We start from the raw sequence: 23,269 nt of genomic DNA on the forward strand, positions 1-23,269 counted from the left end.
TAATTTCAGGACATTATTCAGAAAATTACATGTGTTATTTTCAACAAAATTACCCAAAATTCCAAGATGCCAAAGCTACTAACAAAACCAACAGCTCAATCCAAACATTTGTGAATTATGTGACTATACATGTAAAGCATACAGTATGGAAAGAAGTCACAACAATATAAGCAGAAACTGGAACCTGTCTTTAAACCTTTAAACATATTATGTCAGGATTCACCGTTCTGCCACAGCAGCGATTTACTGTGGTAGAGTCTCATATTTCCTTTAAGCCTTTCTATCTGAGCAATGACATCAAATGAGGATGTTTGCTTGAGCCACTTTGACACTAGAGACTCACTCTCTCTCTCTCTCTCTCTCTCTCTCTCTCTCTCTCTCTCTCTCTCTATCTCTATCTCTCTCTGATTTAAACAAACAATGTTATTGTCAGGCCATTGTAACTACGAATCTTAAAACGTGACTTGCCTGGTTAAATAAAGTTAAAATCAATATTAAAAATGTAATTAAAAAGTAAGTTAGGTAGAGGTAAAACTTTAATAATAAGAATTCTTATATATATATATATATATATATATATATATATATATATATATATATATATATATTATTTTTTGGACAGTTACCATGGTAATACTATGGTATTCTTTGAAGTGACATCTTCAATGTATCTTGGAGTGTCCTATACACTGCTGGCCAAAAGTTTGGAATATTGTACAGATTTTGATATTATGGAAAGAAACTCTTATTCATCAAAGTGGCATTCAGCTGATCACAATATATAGTCAGGACATTAATAATGTGAAAATTACTATTACAATATGAAATAAAAAACACAAAGTGTTCTCATCAAAAAATCCCCACGTGCAGCAATGAAAGATTTGCAGATCCTTGTCATTCTAGCTGTCAGTTTGTCCAGATACTCAGGTGAGATTTCACCCCACAATTCCTGTAGCACTTGCCATAGATGTCTTTTTGGGCACGTCTCTCGCACCTTACAGTCTAGCTGATCCCACAAAAGCTCAATGGGGTTAAGATCCATAACACTCTTTTCCAATTATCTGTCTTCAAATGTCTGTGTTTCTTTTTCTCACTCTAACCTTTTATGTTTCAAAAGTGGAGAATTGTTTTATTTTTTTCAGATAGTGTTGCCGCTGTTTTTTACATCAGTAATGTCCTGACTACTTTGTGATCAGTTGAAAACAACGTTGGTGAATTAAAGTAAACATTTTCTTCCGAAACAGCAAAATCTGTACATTATTCCAAACTTTTGGCTGCCAGTGTAAGTTCGAATAAATGAAAAAGTAAATAAATGTAAACGCAAAATAAAACATTTTAACATCTACCATGATAACTCCAAGGTGTTCCTTGAAAAACTGTACCTTGCCATTCTGCACCACACATCAAAGTACTGTGGTATTACCGTCTGAAATCATCACAATACTATGGTATCACCAAAGTGTTTTGTAAGGGGAAAAAGAGAATGCCTATAGCTGTGCTCTGTTCAAATTTCTTGATGAAATCTCTAAGCCCAAAGGGCAAATATTCCTGCCCGGTATGCTCTAAATAGCTGAATTTGGTCCATGGCTTTAGCATTCTGAAATCCCTGCAGAAGCCTTGAAATGCTGCTGTAAGCAAGAACAGTATCATGGGCTTACCCGTTCAGAGGATCCACAACAATGGCCCTGGGATGAGACATATTCCCTTCCAAAAGTGTTTTCCTCGTCTGCGAGGGACGATCCAGCCCAGCCACGCTGATGGTCTTTCTATAACCATCATTTGTCCAGAACAGGTTATTACTGATCCAATCCACCGAAATCCCTTCCACATTATCCAGGTCTAGAAAATAAGAGATTTTGCGAAATTGAGAGAATGTTGCTCTATTTGCTTGATAACATAAAAGACAGCTCAATTAATCACAGTCCTTATCTCATTCTTCCCTCTGAAATTATGCTGTATCGATCAGTGAGCGTTCCTGACAACTGAATTGCACAAAATGTATGATAAATAACTTCCCATTTGCAAAACATCGGCAACAGAATTGCTGGAGTACAGGTGGCCTGATTCCACCGTACCATACCGCATGGTTGGACAGATGATTCATTACCGAGCCAGAGAATAAATGACTGTTAGAGAATATTTAAGTGCTTTTTTTCACAATAAAACAGAGGTTTGGCTCAATAAGTTTACACAAAAGAAGTGTTGGGGAAGCTACTTTTATATTATAGCTCCCCAAGCTACGAGGTACTCTAATTTAAACTACAGCCATGCTACTTTGTTGAAAAAGTAGTTAGATACTATACACGTTGCAAAAACCGTTAACTACAGTACACTAAAGCTATTAACATGTGTCTTTTCAAATTAACTACCAAAAATAATTCAACTGTATTTATTTTTTCAATATGAGCTGTGTCTAGTTCAAAAACAATATAAAAAATATTAACCTTTTAAGCTACAAAAAATAAAACTAGAAAGCATTCTAAATTCGATAACTGGGAAGAATACATAATGATGGAAAGATTATCTTGATATTTTGCTGCGAAAATAAAGACAAGTGCCACACAAGGATTTCCGAAGGTGAACTAAATTGATTATTACCAAATCGGTTCGTTGAATTTAATTGTTCAAAAGAACTGATACACTGAAACAAATCTGACTTTCCAATGCTATATCAGAGAGAAGACATTCAAGTAGAGTCTGTTTGATTATTGCCTGAGCTCACATGGATGAAAAAAAGCGATGTATTGTTTTGTCGCGCTACACCGCTACTCGTTTGAAATAGTAACTCAAAATACTGTTCTGAAAACAGTTGAGCTACTGTTTCGGCATTGCTACTCATAGTATAGTTTCATCCCAACACTGCACCAAAAGAAAACCCAACATAATAACATACCATCTTTAAGTACCGTTTCCCGACTGGTTCCGTCAACTTTCTGCCGTCCGATTAGGAAGCTGGTGGTGTCTGCAAAATATATGAAGCTGCTCTCAGCGTGGAAGTCCAGTGCACGGGGACTCACCAACCCTTCGATTTGAATCAGATGTTCATTGCCAGACTTGATTTTTATATCCAACCCTCGGATAACCCCGGGACGACCTTTTCCATAAAACAGGAACAGCTCGTTCTTTAGCTCTGTGAAGACACAATTCTGGGAGTAAACTAACACACTGGTGGAACGCAATCAGCCTTCCACCACAATACTGTCAGCACTTAATTAATTGACATAATTAGCCCCCCATTTTCAATTCAGCTCTGCAAATTAAAGCCTTTGACAAAAATGTATCCAAAGCAAGAGGCTCGAGCTAATTACATTAGCTTAATTAAAACCAGAATTAGTTCCACTGATTTGGTCCTATCGAATAAATCATCTTTTGGCATATAACAGTTGCATTGTGTTTGAAAATGTGTCCGAGTGTGTTTGTACGAGTGTGTGTGTGCTTGTGTAAAACAAACGGGATAAACAGGGTGTTGAGTGTGGGCAGTTAGAAGAGGGGCACGTACATTCGAAGCAAAAATGTTTTCAAAATTCATTAGTTACAGGCTGCAATGCCATGAATACAATGACTGAAATTGTTAGGTTTGACAGTGAGATGGGCTCAAGAGACACGGAGACAAAAGAGAGACAGAGAGAGTGAGAGGAACCAACCATAACAATTATCCAGGGGTCCAAGGGTGCAAGCATGTGTGGTCTTTTTGAGATTCATAATGGGACACCCACATTTGGAGTTATCGGTATGAGTACTTTCTATTTCAGTAACAGTATATATCATGACATAGTGTAGTTAGTTTTGTGAGAAATGTAATGGTGGGGGTATATATATATTAAATAACCATGTGGTAATGGCTATTTTTTTCCTCCAATAATTCTATGAATTTTACAAATCAGATTTACTGTCAAACAGCTCATGGATCAGTGCAATAATATTTTCACAATATGTAACATACTGAGATAAAAACTCAAATTAAAAAAGTAAAATAAATGGATAGTTCTGAGTGTAAATTCTAAATTGGAAGAGCCACATTCAAAGTTTTTGTAAAATAGCCAACATATGCACACCTGTGACCACAAATCTGTTGAATTCTGTTTAATTGCGGCAATTTGTGACAATGCTCAGCAATCATAAACAGGTCAGGTACAACTAACACATTTTTGTGCCTGTCTGCACAATTTTTTTATTGTATTTCTATGTAGACATTTTCAGTTATGCCGCATCTCTATGGTTTTTTTCAGCATCTCAAGCAACAGCTCCATGTTTTTTTAGATGCCTTATCAAATTAAGAAGGCCTTCGACTTCATATAAAAAATACAAAAATACAAAAAAATTCTTGAGATTCATGTTCGGTTCCAAACTCTGTTTATGGACTACTTTTATGATGCTTTTGGTCCTTTATAAAGCTTGTCAGCCCCTGGTTGCTATATGTGCTTTTCATATGGACTTTCTGCTTTTGTATTCAATGGAAAGTCATATGGGTTTGAAATGGTACAAGGGTGGTACAATTTTTGGGGGTAACTAATTCTTAAAAAATCTTTTGATGTAGGCCTGCACACATGCAAACACACACATTCTCTGACAGTCAATGATCCTGATGTCAAGAGAAACTACATATCAATTCCTTGTGTCTTCCTCCCTAATGTGCTGAACGCACACTATTAATCACAGAAATGTGTCCATTCTTCACCGTCTTGTGGCTTTAGAAATCTGGTCATGAATTTCCAGTTCGGCAAACCCTCGAGGCCCATCCATTTGATATATAGCTTTAGATAGCAGCACCCTGTCCTCGGGGAACACCCCTAAATCCATTTACAAGAGAGAACCGACTCCCAGAGCTAATCAGACACCTGGGAGAAAAGGCGATAAGCTTGACAGGGGGAGGGGGAGGGAGAAAAAAACAACTTAAACCAGCCTAAGATGGTTTACTGGACTTAACTGGTCTCCCAAACTTGCAAATCTGGTCTTAATATGGTCTAGCTGTCAATCTGGTCTTAATATGGTATATCTGTCAATCTGGTCTTAAATTGGATTAGCTAGTCTCCCTGGTGGTCCAAGCTGGTCTTAAACTGGTCTAGCTGGTCTCTCAGTCTGGCCAAACTGGTCTAAAGCTGGTCTCGCTGGTATTCGAGGCTGTCCAAGATGGTCTTATACTGGTCTAGCTTGAAACAAATGGACAAGCTGATCTTCATTGGTTCTATCTAGTGTCCTAGGGTGTCCAAGCTGGTCTCCCAGCCGGGCTAAGCTGGGCTTAAGCTGGTCAAGCTTGTCTTCAAGGCAGGCAGATTTGGTCTAGCTCCTTTTCCTGGGTGTCCAAGTTGGTCTCCCAGCCGGGCTAAGCTGGGCTTAAGCTGGTCTAGCTTCTCTCCAAACCAGGCCAAGCTGGTCTTTAGCTGGTATCCTCTTTACACTAGTCATATGCTGGTCTACCAGGCTGTCAGATCTGGTCTTAAGCTGGTCTAGCAGGTCAACCTGTTCTTAAAGTGTTCTAGCTGGCCTTCCAGGCTGTCCAAGCTGGTTTTAAACTGGTCTAGCTGCTCTCCAAACCTGGCCAAGATGATCTTCAGCTGGTCTTCAAGGCTGTCCAATCTGGTCTTCAGCTGGTCTCCTAGCATGGCTAAGATAGTCTTAAGCTTATCTAGCAGGTCAACCTAGTCTCAAACTAGCTACCAAGCTGGTCTGAAGCTGGTTTAGCTTGTTTTCCAGCCAGTTCAAGCTGGTCTTAAGCTGGTCTAGCTAGTCTTACAGGAAGGCCAAGCTGGTCTTCAGATGGCCTAGCTGGTCTCCCAGTCTGACTTGTTAACAACCATCCAAAACCCATCTAAAACCAGAACAGACTAGCCAGACTAGTCTGGAGACCAGCTAAGATCAGCAAAGGCCAGCAAAACATCTTTTCTTTTTTCAGCAGTGAGATAAGATTGCATTCTGGTTGCTCTCACTTTTGCAAGACTTCCCATCGCTGGCAAGAATGTGGCCGGTACGACATCGGCACACACGTGATTTGTAGTTGTGGCTCAGGAGACAGATATGCGAGCAGCCTCCTTTTCTCCCTTGTTGGTCAGAGCTGCACGCGTGAGTCCTGACTGGAGAAAGAGGCAAAAGATGCATGACTGCATGTCAGTATCAAGGACATAGCAATGACAGAGAGTGTAATGCTGCAAATGGCACTTCAAAACCTTGAAAAACTTTGATACTTTTTTCCCTTTAAAGAACTATTATGTGTTGAATACAAGTTGAGCTTTATTGTCAGCATCTTTCGACAGAATAATGATACCTTGTGTGTAAAAATAAATGCCTCAAATTTTTAAGTGAAACAGGATATTCAGTGAGAAAAGAATGTAGGACTAGACTTGAATTTATCCACCAGGAAGTGATTATATCGTGAAAAGTGGTCTATTTTATGACAACTACATGGTGGTTGGACTTGGAGGTGAGAGAATGATACATTTTTATGATTGGTTATTATAATGTTTTTAACCTTTGCAATAACATTATGTAATGAATCGTTCACAATAAAACTAATATGTGCAGTAGTAAGTAAATGCTTTCCAAAGTCATTTGGAAAGCATTGCAATCCAAGTTATATTTTTATACAAACATCGGATAAACATCTTAAAAGTTACAAACAAAAGTTCTTCAGAATGCTTAAATATCTGCTGAATGTCATTCTAACATCGGACAAGGAACGATTTAGCAACGTGTTTCAGAAGAGCGTATGCACCAATAATGGCATCTTACAGATGAAAATGCTCCAATCCAATAGACTTCTAAGCGATATGGCTTGTTCAGAAAAATCTATTCCAGTAGCATTATTTCAGTACAATTTAGCCATAGGTGTGAATGTATACTGATTGCATCATCAAAACTAACCATTTTTATCTTGGCAAATACGGATAATTTTAACTACCATTCCGACATCATGTTTACCTGTAGGTTGAGCTAGTCGGTGATAAACACGGACAGCTCGAGCACTTTCCAAAGTAGTAATGGTGTTAGTCTCATTGCTGTTAAAACGGTTTATCCTAAATATGTCCCTCTTGCGCTCTCTGGAGGGTTCGGAGCACGTTGCAAACAGGTAATCTTCAAAAAGTGCTAATCCATACAGATGCGACACCTGGAAAAAGAAACAAGCAAAGGGAAGGATGGGGGTAGAGAAAGACTCATTTGGCAGCTGTGGCACCTCGTACATTTCAGCTTAGTTCTAAACACGACACAAATACGTCTGCCTAAATTCACTGCTTTAATCCATTCAGTAATGGAGGTGATGCAACATTTGGTGAATAAACAACACCCTGATAAACACAGGTACTCGGAATATGCAAGTATCTTTGATGTCACATCTGTGCAAGGAATGTGGGTCCCTTTGAGGCTTTGATTTCTGCAAAAGGAGAAAGAGTGATGTTGAAAACAAATGAGTTTGAGGTTGTGGAGTTCATTTCAGGTTAACTTTCAGTGCTAGCCCCACCAAATTTTCTAATACAGCTTTCGAGTCCCTGGGAATATGTAAGAGCTGAACCTCGCAGGAAATAGATGAACAAATCAATACAATACACAAAAAGAGTTGGAGTGTAAAATCAGGACTCTGCAAGGTCAAAGGAACTCTTTGCTTACACAGGTTAACGGTTTTGAATGTGGACAATGGACCTTGAACAGAAAGTAAAAGAAAACAAGGCCTAACTCTGCTTCCAAGCAGCAAATTTACATGAACTGCTGCAGTTTGTTTGGTTTTCTTTATTGCATATGTAAAGGGAGTCAGCTGCTACGTAATAGCTGTTTGGTATGTGTAAACCTCACTCCCCTAGCCTCAAGAGGTGCACTAGCGAATTACGCTAGAGGCTGTAGCCTTTAGCCTCCTCGTTAGTGCACCCGCCTTACATTTCGAATCCCGCTCGGAGTGCGTCGAGCAGGACCGGCTAGAGTGGTGCTGTGACCCAGCTGGGAGTGAGGTTTATTGGGTGAGTGTAACGGGAGCCAGCAGGTACGTGATAGCTGTGCAGTTCGTGCAAACCTCACTCCCCTGACGCTAGAGGCTGTAGCCTTTAGACTCCTCGTTAGTGCACAATGACACAATGATACACAGTGTGCCATGGCTTTTACCCAAGATCTCAGTGGTTTCATATTGCACAATCTGACAAGCAACAACCATAAAGGATCGTAAAAATCATACAGTGTACACTAGAGGTGTAAAAAATATCATTTTGTATTGTATCGTACGATATAATGCTTACAAATCAATACTATATGTATCATACAATACATAAATAAACACATTATATTGTTATTAAAACCAAGCAGTGCAACATTGAGAGCTGAGGACCAGTATTCTCCCAGGAGAGGCAGTGCTGATTACTCACAGGAAAACAGAGCAACACACTTACAATACAAAGGCTTGAAGATCCATGGCAAAGGCCAAGTAGATTGTACTGTAGCGGTACAGCTTGTTGAATTTGCCAAACAATGGCATCACGTCCCGGCACTACAATACATCAAACATGTTGTTTTATTTATGCCGAAATCACAGCGCAAATAGGTGGATTTGCAAAGCAAAAACAGCAGCAGCAAGTTTAACAGCCGACACGCTCATAACTATCAAAAAACCGCCAACGTAAGAAACCTGTTATTACACAAGACTTATAATTTTTTGCTTTTGACTTCAAAATGTATCAGCTTTGAGAACAATACTTGTGCACATTGGATATGCCAATAATAACACTGGTAAAGTTTACATGCAAAGTGAAAGCGGGGGAAGAGGGAAAAAAAAAATTGTGTGCCAGTTGGTTTTTGCTTAAATGGTTAAATAACATTGAATAACATAAATCTACATATATAGTAAAGCCAGAGGTCATGTTCCTTTGTTTTGTTTTTTCACCACTAAACATTTAAAGGAGTTTGCCCTTGCTACGGTCATTTTAGCTGGCTCTCTATTGGCTTTAAGAAATTAAGGCATGGCTTTCAATAAACCTTATGGCATTTGATTTAAACATGATTTAAAAGACATTCATGTCGAATCCTTGAACAAGTTTGTGCGAAATATTTGAGGGTACTCGTATCGTATCGTGAGGCTATGCATAGTATTGTGTCGTATAGTGACATTTGTGTATCATTACATGCCTATAGCACTGAATATTAAGACAAGAAAGAAGTACCTGGATCAACAACCCAATCTCAAACACATAACTACCCCTTAAATCAGTGGGGTATGATAGGTTGATAAGAATGTTGTTCAAGCCTCAATCCCAGCCTTAAATCAGACCCTAAACCAACCCATTTCCTAACCCTTAAATCTAACTAGTTGATAAGAATATTGTTCCAGGACCAACACGATGATCGAAGAGCAGATCCCACTCTGCAAATTCAACATCACCTCCATTGCATAAAAAAAGCATGGTTTTATGTCAGGATATTCAAGAACTGTACAAATTCCAACCATCAAATGACAACATCTAATCAGTAGAGAACACAATGTGGAAATTCCAAACACTTCAACAGCAAAGGTAGGTGTGACATCATCAAAAATACCAGCAGTATTTGGGAGATGTTTAGTGGATGCTATTCCGTCGATACTTAACATGACAAATGGCTGAACATGATACAAACACTCTTCTTCAACAACAATAATCATTCAAAACATCCATTAAACAGTGCACATGTGCAGACAAGCACCTCCCAAAGGGGACGGGGGGAATTCTTAAAGCACTTTCCTAAGTATCACATTAGGGTTTTAGTTAAAAGCAGATGTCTCATAAGGCTTTTAAAATAGTCACGGTTGGATAATCTTTTGTTTTCTAAAAAGAGTGTGATGTTGACGGTACCCTTGGGTGGCTCTATGAAATCTGGATAAAATGTATACAAAATTTATAATATATCAAATTTTGGATCATCATAGTTGTGGGCCTATTCAAGGGAGGTATACAACGAGGCCAAAACTTTATGGCCTTCACAATAAACTGCTTTAAGAGTTATTCAAAGTAGCATCATCAATCATGAGTTTACTGCAGATTATTAAACTGTGTAAAATATATTAGCAGGAAGGTTATCCATGCAACTTAGTTGGTTCGAGGTCACTCATCTTTGCAGTTGTCTGTAGCGGAGTTCAAAACTTGTAGTAAATCACTTCATGGGTACTTTCAAGTGTTCCGACACAAGTAACATAAATACACATTCATAATCCCTGTTTAGACCCAGCCCGATCTCATGAAATTTACATGACCATGACAACAATTTTGCAATTCAAAATGTATGTGCTGAATTACACATTTGGCTGCAGTTATCCAGTGAAATGTCCAGCTGGGGGTGGCAAAAGCAAGTAAAATTGTGTTGTATTCAGACAAGGCTTTAAGGTGGATTTTACATGGATGTTTTAATGATTAAAGCATACAGTTCCACACTAAAGTAGATGGCCATGGTCTTGAACCCTGGTCACCTGAGTCCAACGCTCTATGAGGTGATCTACCATGCAAGCTAATCACATTGGAATAAGTGTATATATATGTAGGTGGGTCTGTAATACAAGAATTACAATTTACAGTTTTTCAAGAGATGAGTTAGAGTAAAAGTGTTTCAATATCATAAAATAGCAGGGTCTGTGTAGTTGAGAGAAAAATAAAGACATAATTTGCCATTAAAGTCATTATTTGAGTGTAAGGGAGTAAAAACACACAGTTGTTATAGTGCCTCTATTGTGCATTTCACATGGAAACTGCATGAAATTTAAACCTGGAGACACGTTGTAGTGTATTACAAGTTTTGAAAAAATGTATATAACATCACATTTGCACTATGAGACCAGGTTGTTTAAACTAGCATGAATGTGTGTCAAGACTGGTTTAATTCTGGTCTAGTTTAGCTAGTGGACCAGCATGGTCTTTCTGATGAAGCTAGCTGACCTTGCTGGTAAAGTTGGATAAAATGTAGTCTCACTACAAATGGCTAAGCTTTTTGCAAGTTTAGCTTTGCTACTTTTTTTCAGTAGCAAAGCGAATCTATTTATTGGATGAATCAGCAGGCTAGCGATTACAGGAAATATTGATTAGAACATTACAGTGTAATAGAACATAGATTTTTTTTTTTTTTAAATAGCCGAAAAAATTAGCTATGCAATATATACAAAGCTACTCTACAGAGAAAGTAGCCAGTTACCCTACATACTATAGGCTATGGCTAAAGTAGCTTGCTACAGTTCAGTGACTAGCTGGTAGCTTTTTTAATACAGTTTGTAGTGTAAATAGATACTTTCTCTTAAGTATAGCTTTCAGCTTAGGTTAGCTTATTTGTCTGTACAGTAGTTTGTAGCTTAGCTAGCTAATTATTTGGAGTAACTTGCCCAAAACTGTTGAGAAACACGGTTGAGACACCAGCAAACCAGTATCCTAGCATATAACCAGCTATGCTAGTCTTTTCAGCACAGAGGTCTTGGGTTCAGTCCATGTTGGGTTTAGTGTCTTAAAGGGCAACTAATATGCCCCTTTTCACAAGATGTAATTTAAATCTTTGGTGTCCCCAGAATGTGTCTGTGAAGTTTCAGCTCAAAGTACCCTACAGATAATTTATTATACCATGTTGAAAATGGCAATTTTTTGGGTGGGAATAAAAACAAGCTGTTTTTGTGTTTGTCTTTAAATGCAAATGAGCTAGTGCTCACCGCCCCGTATCCAGAATAGGGCGGAGTTTTGACAACTCTGCTTCGGATAACTAGACATCATAAGCAATATGACTGACAGCGAAAATAGTGGTGTTCAGCCCGATATGTTTGAACCGGAGTCAGACACTGATGAGGGAGAGACTCTCAAAGTAACAACTTTGAGAATGAACTAGGACATTTCCGAATGGTTACCAGATAAATGTATTTATTTGTTGTCGAGTTTTTTTCAGCAGGTTTGCAATGATGGATGAGCAAAACACACACACACACACACACACACACACACACACATACACACACACGCACACACACACACACACACACAAATACTGTTACAACGTTCACTATGCGCTATAACAAAACAACACACACAAACAAACATGTCCGTCGGCAGTGTCCGTCAACAGTCATGGGCAGGGCCTGTACAAAGTGATGTCACTTTGTACAGAATCTGCGAACGGCTTGTTCTGAGACAGTGCTTATGATTAATGGGGACTAAAAAAAGAGGACTGGGTGGATTTTTATCATTATAGGGTGGTTGTGTACACACACTGCTAATACACATTTATGTTCAAACACCATATAAAAGAGAATTTTGCATAATAGGTCCCTTTAAATGAACTAACATCAATACCAAAATGCTGTGTAGAAACCAAGATAAAGCATTCTTACTGAGTCGCCTTGGATGACTGTGTGTCTGTTCATGCCATTGTAATCCACAACTTCGATAAAATCCAGATAAGCGTCTGCCCAGTAGACAAGTTTCTTGATCAAGTCTAATGTAACAGCGGTAGGCTGTTCGGTTTTGTATTCCACTATCCTGGTTCGGTTGGTGCCGTCCATGTTGCAACGTTCCACCTTGGCTATTGTCCCATAGTCGGTGAAAAATAGTTTTCTGAAAGGGCACACCAAAACATCCACACAATGCATTGGTAACCATATTGCTATTGACCAATATAATAATAATTATTTTTAATTATTAACTTTGGTCTGATTAGGCCAATTTTGGAAACCAAAAATATCAGGGCTTATGCTTTCCAATTAAAACTGTATACAGTAAAGCAGTATATGGGCCTTTTGAAGGGATAGTTCACACAAAAATGAAAATACTGGGTAAATGATAACAGACTTTTCATTCTGGGGTGTACTATCTATGTTATCCAAGGTTACTGTGAGACATAAATGCTAATAGGGTTTAAACTACCTACTCAGAACTATTATTGTACTGTTCTGCAAAGTGGTGTTGTGGCAGGGCTAAAAGCTTTCAGTAGCAACAGTGCAATTAAACCAAACCACCTTGTGCAAGAGCTGAATGAATGGGCTGCAGTATAATATTACCCTTTATACTAACGCATACTGACAGCAGAGTAAGGCTGAGTTCATCCGCATTACTCACTGCATGAAAGTAGCTTTACTGGTTCTAAACCAGAGCTTGATTCTGACACACATACAGTCTTCTGTCATCTGAAAGAGCCAGCATGCAGAACTCTGCAATGCATACTAATGACTGTTTACCAAGGACCAAAGTGTCATTGCTGGAGTTTCTTGCACCATTTAAACGTGGACGACTGTGCACCAGATAAGAACGGTTGCATTCCTACAAAACAATTAAGCCTAGATTTGTTTGCTTTGTTTTACTTTCGAAATATCTTAGGCCAACAAATTACATAAGATTTCTTTAGAGAGGGTTTTCAAAGGTCATTCTATTGACTGCAATTTAACTGCTTCTAGACTATAAATCTCTTCCAGATTGTCCAGTTGTCCAATAAGACTTTACTTTAGTGACTATGCAGCCAAACTCTTATATCATATAATGAGTAATTTTATATTGTGGTACTGGTCCAAATAGCATACCTATATTGTTGCCGTAAATCCAACTAAAAACATAAAACTTACCCCATTATGGGATCCAGTGCTAGGTACTTGGGGTTCTGGATGTCCAAATCGATAATTGTAACACATGTGTCTCCTTGTTCGCTACAAACGAATATCTGGTCGTTTACTCTGTCTACAAAGTAGAAGTTTCCCGTCAACCAGTCAATGGCCATATATTCCACATCTACATTTTTTGGCAGAAAGAAAACAATCAATTTAAATGCAGAACTGTACATCAGAGCACCTTGAAGTGGGAAAGTTCACATTTGGTAGTTAGAAGCAATTAAAAATGCATGCATGCTTCAAAGAAAGAACAACTGACATTCAACAATCTGACATGCATACTTGACACACTTAACCCAGTGACATTAAAACACTTCATTAGCAGGCCATTAAACACTCTGTGAGTCAAAAGAGGTGAAAATGTTCCATACTTGAGAAATTAAAAAAGGACTAATGAGAATATTTACATGGACGCTCAACACTTCATACAAACTTCACGGGACATTAGTTTGCACTTGCTCTTAATAAAACATCAAAGTTAAGGAACATCCTTTAATTTTTGCTCTGAGAACAGACGTGCAGACTTACTTTGTAAGTTCTGACCTATCCTTATCTGATGTTTTTCAGAAAATCCTTTAAGTTTGGTCATTCTGGCACACCATAGCTGACCTGTATGCTGTGCTGTAGAGAGCCAGCAGAGTGACTCGTCTTTATAAATAAAGTCCAATATTTGAGTCCCATTTGTCTCCATGGACTTGATATTTGGCATAGATGAACCGTTGAGGTAAACAATTGAAATAGAATTCATATTTGCCGTCAACAGAACCGGAGGTTTATCACCAGGATCTGAAAGAGATAAATCGCAAAGAATATTTACATTTCAGCATAAATAAAGCAATTTTCCTTTTAGACAAATATAAAATTATGAATACTTGTGTGTTTCTTCAACTATGGGTACTTTGGACATCTAAAAATAAACAGCTTTAAAGGGATAGTTCACCCAAAATTGAAAATTCTCTCATCATTTACTCACCCTCATGCCATCCCAGATGTGTATGACCTTTCTTCTGCTGAACACAAACTAAGATTTTTAGAAGAATATTTCAGCTCTTTAGATCCACATAATGGAAGTGAATAGTGACCAAAACTTTGAAGATTAGAAAGCGCATAAAGACATCATGAAAGTAATCCATATGACTCCAGAGGTTTAATCTGTGTCTTCTGAAGTGATATGATAGGTTTGGGTGAGAAATCATTTTTGCTCAAAATTTTCACCTTTGACCAGCCTCGACCAGTAGGTGGCAATATGCACGAATAATGTGAGTCGCCAAAAAACAAAAGAAGAAGAGTGTGGAAGTGAAAGTGAAGATTTATAGTAAAAACTGACTTTTGATCTGATATTGATCTGTTTCTCACCCACACTTAAATCGCTTCTGAAAATATGAATTGAACTACTGGAGTCGTATGGATTACTTTCATGGTGCCTTCATGTGCTTTTTTAAAATTCAAAGTTATGGCCACCATTCACTTGAATTGAATGTACCTAAAGAGCTGAAATATTCTCCTAAATATCGTAAATTGTGTTCTGCAAAAGAAATTGAAATGCATGAGGGTAAGTAAACGATGAGAGAATTTTCAAATTTGAGTGAACTATTCCTTTAAACACACTTTTCACACTCTTAGTAGTTATTTAATTTGTAGCTCAGTTGTTAGACCATTGCACTAACAATGCGAAGGTCATGTGCTAGAATCCCATGAAATGTATGAACTGATTACATGTATAACATGAGGGCACTGTAAGGCCAAATACACTACGCAATATGTATACGAACATTTGGCCAACACATTGCCTGTCATTTAAACATGCTTAACTTGTGTTCTTGATTTACCATTGTGATAACAAAACTCAGTGCTCAATGGGGCTATATAGTTATAAGCTATATAGCTTCAAAAGTCAGTGCAATTAAACTGGGTTTGTTATTATTTAGTCACGTTGCTAGAAATGTATTGACTTTGTTACTTTCCAAGCAATATTCTCTTCAAACTGTTGTTCTGCCATGACAGTAATTGACTTGTCAGAGAAAACTAACAGAAGAAGTGGAAAGTTCACTCTAATCTACACTATAGCGCCCCTGTGGCAACGTTGAGAATGCAACGCGTACTTGCGATGTGTTATGAATTACAACATCAAAGTAGGCCTACAATCCAACTAGGCCTTCAATAACTTTGGATGAAATGTTAATATATATATATATATATATATAGAGAGAGAGAGAGAGAGAGAGAGAGAGAGAGAGAGAGAGATATTGTGTATTGACATTTTTAATCGTGATTAATCACATAATTTTTTAAGTTCAAGTCATTTAAAATCAAGGTCTAGGACAAGTGTACTGTAAAGCAATAAAATCTATACACAAAAATTATTTGCAAAAAAGCAATAATAAATGATGAAGAGAAGATAAACATTTTCCGATATAGTTTTAATTTGACCTTTATATAACAACAAGAAGAAAAAATTAAATATGGTAGTTTTAAAACAACCATGGGAGATAACGCTCATTTCGATAATTAGCTTATTTTATGCATGCATGCACAAATATTTACATATATTTTCACTCACATTTATAACACTTAAAAAGGATCATTATCCAGCTTTAAGAAGAAAAAAAAATTATCTGTGTAATCACAAATTGTGTGAGCGTAAAATCTATGACCGGCTTGTGTGTTTGTTTTTTTTTCCCCGCCTTTTATACTAATGAACAGACACCATGAAGTGTTATTAACTGTGAGCCTGCAATCATCTCTAAATTTGATAGACAGTCTCAGACCAGGCTGGATGAGCCCTGATTGACTTTCTATTTAGACCTCCCCTGTTTATACCTCCCACGGCTCTGTCGTACCCCCTCTCACCATCGTCCATTTGCATTTTGATGACTCTAAGTGTAACTGACACTTGTATGAGGCGAATGACAGAGTCATCAATGCTAATGCATCCAGATGATCGCCGCTGTGATCGTGCTAGTTTTGCTTTCCTGTACAATCAAATATCCCTAAAGACATTGTGTCTACCCATCCAATTAAGTCTAGTTCTTAATTTAAATGCTAAGTGATGTCAAGTGTGGAGTTTGGAGGACAGGCTTTGTTTTCAAAGGAAGGCTTCACTACTGCTATTGCTCATAGTTAGGGTTAGGAACTTGGAAAAAAAAAACCTAAACCAAAGCTCAGTGGTAAAGACGCTGGCTACCACCCTTGGAGTTCGCTAGTTCGAATCCCAGGGTGTGCTGAGTGACTTCTGCCAGGTCTCCTAAGCAACCAGGTTGCTAGGGATGGTAGAGTCACATGGGGTAACCTCCTCGTGGACACTATAATGTGGTTTGTTCTTGTGGAGCACGTGGTGAGTTGAGCGTGGATGTTGCTGTGGATGGCGTGAAGCCTTCACACATGCTATGTCTCCGTGGCAACGCGCTCAACAAGCCACATGATAAGATGCGCCGGTTGGCGGTCTCAGATGCGGAGGCAGCTGATATTCGTCCTCCACCACCCAGATTGAGGTGAGTCACTACGTGACCACGAGGACTTAAAAGCGAGTGAAAAGGGGGACCGGGACCGGGAATCTCATTGACACTTGGGGGCAGGGTTGCCAACTTTTCGCAATGGGAATAAGGTACACTTATGCATTTTGAACGCTTTAATATGGGACGTTTCAGCATCAGAACAGGGGGTGGGATGTCCCCCTCAAGCTTTTCACTTACATTCAGGATTATAGGTATCCTGTACAGCGCGTTTTCATTTCGGCCAAAATTCAGGGCGTCCAGGCTAATACTGGAAAGTTGGCAACCCTTCTTGGGTGTGGACTTGGGATTTGACATTGGAAAGTAAGCAATTACATAGCAAAAAATACAGAATAACCAAGAAACAACATAGCAACACACTTAAGACCACTAATAACATCTCAGCAACTACATAGCAACACCCTTGCAACCACCCATGACACCCTAGTATCGTGACAGTGTTTTTGCACATGCAAGCACCACATTGTTAAATATGGTTTATTTTATCCCTGCTAATAAAAAGAAAAAAACATCTTTGTGGTCTTAGATGATCTTCCATCAGGCTGGTCTGTCTTTTTCTGGTTTTAGAAGGTTTTGGGCACTTCTCAACTAGTTAGACAGTAAGACCAGCTAGATCAAATTGAATTAAGGCAAGTTTAAATATATAGATCTTTATTTATTTTTTTATAATTATTTTTTTTCCTTTTCACCGTGACTCAAACCCGCATCACCCACACAAGCACAACGGTTCATGTGTTGGAACATGCATTGGCCACAGTTAAAGTGTTTATGATACCATCTGCAAGTTGGCATAGTCGTCCATTTCTCTCACATTTAGTAAAAGGTAACTCAAGCAAGCTTGCGGACATATATTTTTGATTTATGCATGAGTTCATTTATTTTTAGACTTCTTTTCTTAAAGCAGACCTGAAATCAAAGCAAAATACATATTGAAGCTTTTTTCAGACTGGAAATAATGGGGAAGACGAATGGACTCACCTGTTTTGGCTTTGCAGGATCGTCTGTTGGCCTGCAAGCTAAAGCCATCTGTGCAAGTACATCTGTACGATCCCTGAGTGTTCATACAGATTTGACTGCATGTCCCGTAATCCCTGCATTCATCATGATCTGCGGGCAACAGCGGGGATATTTATTAAACACTAAATGTACTCAAACATGACCTAAATATGCAAACCCTACTATTAAAGTGGCAATTCGCAGGCATCCTATCTTAACACATGAATATGGAAATGAGAGTTGTAGGTGTGGAGAGGGAACGAGGTGAGTAAATTGCTATTTTGGTCAACATCATAATTTATCTTGAAATCAACAGAGTGCTTGCGGGACATCAAGGAGGTTCTAGTTCATGTAGGCATTGAGAAGCAACCACAGAAAGCTTTGCTGTTAGTAATATGTAGGTCTGCATGGAATCTGCACCCACAAAATTCAGCATTTTCAGCATTTGCACTTTCATACATTAAATATGTTTTTATATTATTAAATATGTACTGAAGGTTTATTTTGTTTATCTTGTAGAAGTATTGCAGAAGTACTTGCATATAAACATGGTGCAAATTACGGGGGGTCTAGGGGGCTCTCAGACCCTCCAAATCTAACTGGAGCACTAACTATTAGTAACTGAAAATTACTGTGATTGAATGATGTGGCATCCAGGCCACTAGATGTCAGTAAGCAATACTTCGCATGGACCTTTAAGAGCTGTAAAAGTATCATTAGACCTTATGATTCAAAACTGTTATCAAAGTGGTACATGTACACTACAGTAATCAGATGTTTATAACATAAGACGATTAAAAAATACAAATAAAATTAAGTGGCCGATGATCATGACCTTACCTCGACATCTTCTCCCGTCTTCATCTAGTTCGAAACCTTCCCCGCAGAAACAGGACGTTCCGTTCCTCATGATCACACAATCAAACTGACACCTCCGCTCCTGGCAGCTACGCACCAACTCTGAAGCGACATACACAAACAAACACACAATATCTACATTAACTTTATTTTGCAGAAAAAGTTGTACACTGCAATAACTGCATAGCACGGTTCAGTGCCTTTTAGAAACTGAATTGAGAATTCAGTTGACTGAAAAAGTCTTTAAAATCCCAATTTAACAAGATCCATCAAGCACAGCATGTTCACCCCATCACCTAAAATAAACTGAGAAAACAGTTTATATTTGTAGTGATTTTATAAGTTGACTCTTGAATGCTAATGCTAATAGCATCACCTTGAGGACAGCCATTTTATTTTAAATGGTCCATATATATATATATATTTTTATGTATATTTTTTTATTAATTTAGCTTGACATGGCAGTATATAATTAGTTATTACATTCTGAATTTTGCCCAACCATGCTATAGCAGTTGCTAGCAGTTTGATTCACAATCTCAATATCACAGGGTAATTTACATCCACATTCAGTAAAAGCCTTCATAAAAGAACAATGCCATTCCGTCATCAGCCTTTGGTGGTGCGAATTCATTTAAAAAATGTTGAACAGATGCAGCCTCATTATGAGAACATGATTCAGAGGTTTTTAAGTGGCACTTACGGCCTGTTTCCTTAGATACGTGTCTTCCGCATGCGCTCCCAAACCCAAGTCGCTGTCAATAAACAACAGTAAACCTCAAATTTAAAGCCCATTGTGTGATATTTATCACCTGTGGAACACTTACAGCCTTGTAATGAGGAACATTTTGACGACGGAATTCTCATCCCGGCTGTAGCGCCAAATGAAGATGACTCTGTCTTTATTTATATATCTGGGAATGGGTTGAAAAATCATAGTGATTTATAAATGCTTGCTCGACATGGGCTGCAGTCTGTTTCAATTAGTTTGAGGTATGTGGGCCATATTCAGAGTTTTCACATCTGGGGTCATGGCTTACAGGTCACCTTGGATATATATATATATATATATATATATATATATATATATATATATATTTTTTTTTCTTCTTCCATTTATTTGAGGATTAGGGTTAGGATTTGTGATTGTGGGCCATATTCAGAGTTTTCACATCTGGGGTCATGGCTTACAGGTCACCTTGGATGTGGACCTGGATATATAAATATATATATATATATATATATATATATATATATATATATATATATATATATATATATATATATATATATATTATTATTATATTACAGTTTAATTATTCAAAACAAAGTCTAATTTAAAGTGTAATTTTCGTTTTTCAGTCTGTTTCAGCCGCTAATATTCATTTTGGTGCATAAACAGCAAAATATGCCATTTATAACATGTATTGTTATTCCAATTATAATAAATGCCGTATCCTTCATTATATTGAATAAAACTTAAAATGGTATAGTGCAAGCATACACTTACCACACGCTAAAAGCTTCTTTTAGACATATTTGCACGTGTGGTTATTTGCACAGTTTTTCTCAGTAAATCACCAGCAATACCCCCACAATGCACTTTGATTAAGATTAAGATTAAGATTCAACTTTATTGTCATTGTGCAGTGTACAGGTACAGAGCATGCAGCATATCCCAACTAAGCTAAGGTCAGATCGCAGGGTCAGCCATGAAAAAGCGGCCCTGGAGCAGATAAAGTTAAGGGCCTTGCTCAAGGGCCCAACAGTGGTATCTTGACAGTGATGGGGCTTGAACCCCCGATCTTTCGGTCAGTAACCCAGAGACTTCACCGCTGAGCCACCACTGGCCCTATTTATAGTTAGATTATTAGCACAAGCAAATTAGTACCCGTTATTTGGGATCTTAGTAAATCAGGTCCGATGTGTAGTATGTATATTTGATATTCCAAACAAAAGAAAGATTTAAGATGATCTGACCACTCTAAATGTCTAATCATGAGAAAGAGAGAGCTAGAGAGATACAGAGACACTTTTGGGCATTCGCTAGGGAGGCCTCATTAATAATAAGCATGCACTGAGAAAATCATTGACCAACTTCGGGCCTGCGTTCTGAGTGGTTTAAGTCAGACAGTTTTAAATTGAGTACTTCTTTAAAAATGCATTACATCGTTTAAGGGTAATGCTAAGCGTTTTATAATCTGAGTTTAACTGAAAGTGAAATATAATAGCTTTTTATCTATTACAGGGTATGTGTATCAACTTGAGCTGAAAGATGTTTAACTATTTATATGTGGGACTAGCAGTGGGAAATGACTAATAGTCCCTGAAATCTTTTATAATCTTGGCAATAAAGTATGCTTTTCCTGATGCCGTTTAGACTTTTTTGCCTATAGAACTATGCAAGGCTGGACTGGGAAGAGAAATCGGGCCGGGATTTTACATGGCAACTGGCCCAATTGTTGAGCGGAAGGGGGGGGTTGAGAGCCAAATGTTGTTGAGCTGGGGTGGGGGTTTTCGCTGTTCTTTTTCTGCATATCGCGGCGCCATTTTGTGGTCCGTTCTGCATAACGCTGCAGCTAATTATTACTTATCACGGCCCAACCACCGGCCCGCTCGGTTCTCCCGATTAACATTCCAACCCTGATCGGCCCAAAAGTGTGTCGGCTCATCGGGAACATTCCCGGTATGCCAGATTACCAGCCCAGCCCTGGAACTATGTAATGTAATCAAGAATCGAGAATGATTAAGCAATTTAAAGGAAAAAACCACACCCAAAAAAATGAAAATTCTGTTATTTACGGTAATTTTATTCCAAACCAGTATGACTTCAATTATTTTGTGGAACGCAAAAGGAAATAAGTCCATACAAGTCCATATGACTTGACCACTATATTCCACTTGTAACTTTCTGTGAGAAACAGATCTTAATTTTAAATGTATTTGTTATTTGCTGAACATATTACACTCCGCCACAGCTCTAAAAATGTTTGGAGCTCAACGGGCCTTGTTTCTGTTCGCTTTCTTTGTATGGAAATAAGCAATGTGAACATTCTGCCTCAAGTCAAACAGGTTTGGTATGACATTAAGGGTGAGTAAATTATGACAATTTTCATTGCTGGGTGAATTGTTCTGTGACAGGTATTCATTTTTCTCTCTGGGACTCAAGACATTCAAGACCATCTAGTTTTCATCAACATCCGTACAACACTTGACCACACAATACTGTCACTGAAAGTATCCAAAGAGAGTTTTCCAAGAACAGACTGAAAGAGAATTGTATCATTAGTTCTGAATTAGTAAAAGAAAGGAGAGTACATCTTACCACTTACATTATGTTAAAATGTACAAGATTAGTTGATATTACATTACAATACAGATCTGCCTGTAATTCATTCCACTGTTGCTTTACAAAGTCAATTCAACTTCCCTTCCAGGTTCAACCTTCGTCCTTGCTGTTCTAACAAACCATGTTTTTTTACTCAACTGTCATCTATTTATAAAAAGTGCCTGGTAGGTGTGAACCCACAAGTCACCTGCTCTGATCACACAAACACAAAAATATACAACCGTACACTTGTTCCGCTACAGCGATGGCCTAGCTGTCTGAGCCCTGCGGACTGTGGACACTCTAATGATGGAGACCGAGGTGGAGACCTGCTGTGAGTGAATAATAGACCTGTCCAGACATATGCTGTACCCCATGGACAGGTGATGCCTGCTAGGAAGGGGGCGGGGCTGAAACAATTCTGCTGTCTGATTGGTCATGTCTAATTTATCCTTACTAGGTGAATAGTTACTTTTAGTTAACCTTAAAATCTTGATGATGTTTTTGTTCTGCAAAGGAGTTCTTTAAGTGATATTTCTCCTGTCCATGAACATCTGGGAAATTCATGACCTAGGAGAACTCGGAGAATTTGAAGAGGATTGATGATTGGTTAACATTAATTGTGGGTGTAATTTAGGTGTTACATTCTCTATTTACAATCGTGTGTGCCAGCTGAAGAGATTGTAGCTAGCTAGCAGTGTTGAGTAAGTTACTCTAAAAAGTAATCCACTACAAATTACTGATAACTACTATAAAATTGTATCAGCTTACTTTACTGATTACTTCATTGAAAAATGGTGATTCATGATTGGTTAAAACTAGGGCTGCACAATTAATCGAAATAAAATCGAAACCACGATATGACCTTGTGCGATTATTAAATTGCAAAGGGCTGTGATTAAATTAAATAAGTAAATAGTCTGCCCCTTTTAAGTTTATTTGTGCTGCTCTGTCCAGTTTTTTCAGAGCGGTTCTGTGCTCCACAACTCCCTCTCATGCTTAGAGTAT

At 38.2% G+C, this 23,269-nt stretch overlaps 1 pseudogene; it reads right to left on the reverse strand.

Annotated features, from left to right (window-relative positions):
* Nucleotides 1–23,269, reverse strand: part of LOC127639573 (low-density lipoprotein receptor-related protein 1B-like) — a 281,174-nt pseudogene that overhangs the window by 185,062 nt on the left and 72,843 nt on the right.

The sequence above is a fragment of the Xyrauchen texanus genome, chromosome 48 (genome assembly GCF_025860055.1).
Source record: "Xyrauchen texanus isolate HMW12.3.18 chromosome 48, RBS_HiC_50CHRs, whole genome shotgun sequence".
In the NCBI taxonomy this organism is placed as follows: domain Eukaryota; kingdom Metazoa; phylum Chordata; class Actinopteri; order Cypriniformes; family Catostomidae; genus Xyrauchen; species Xyrauchen texanus.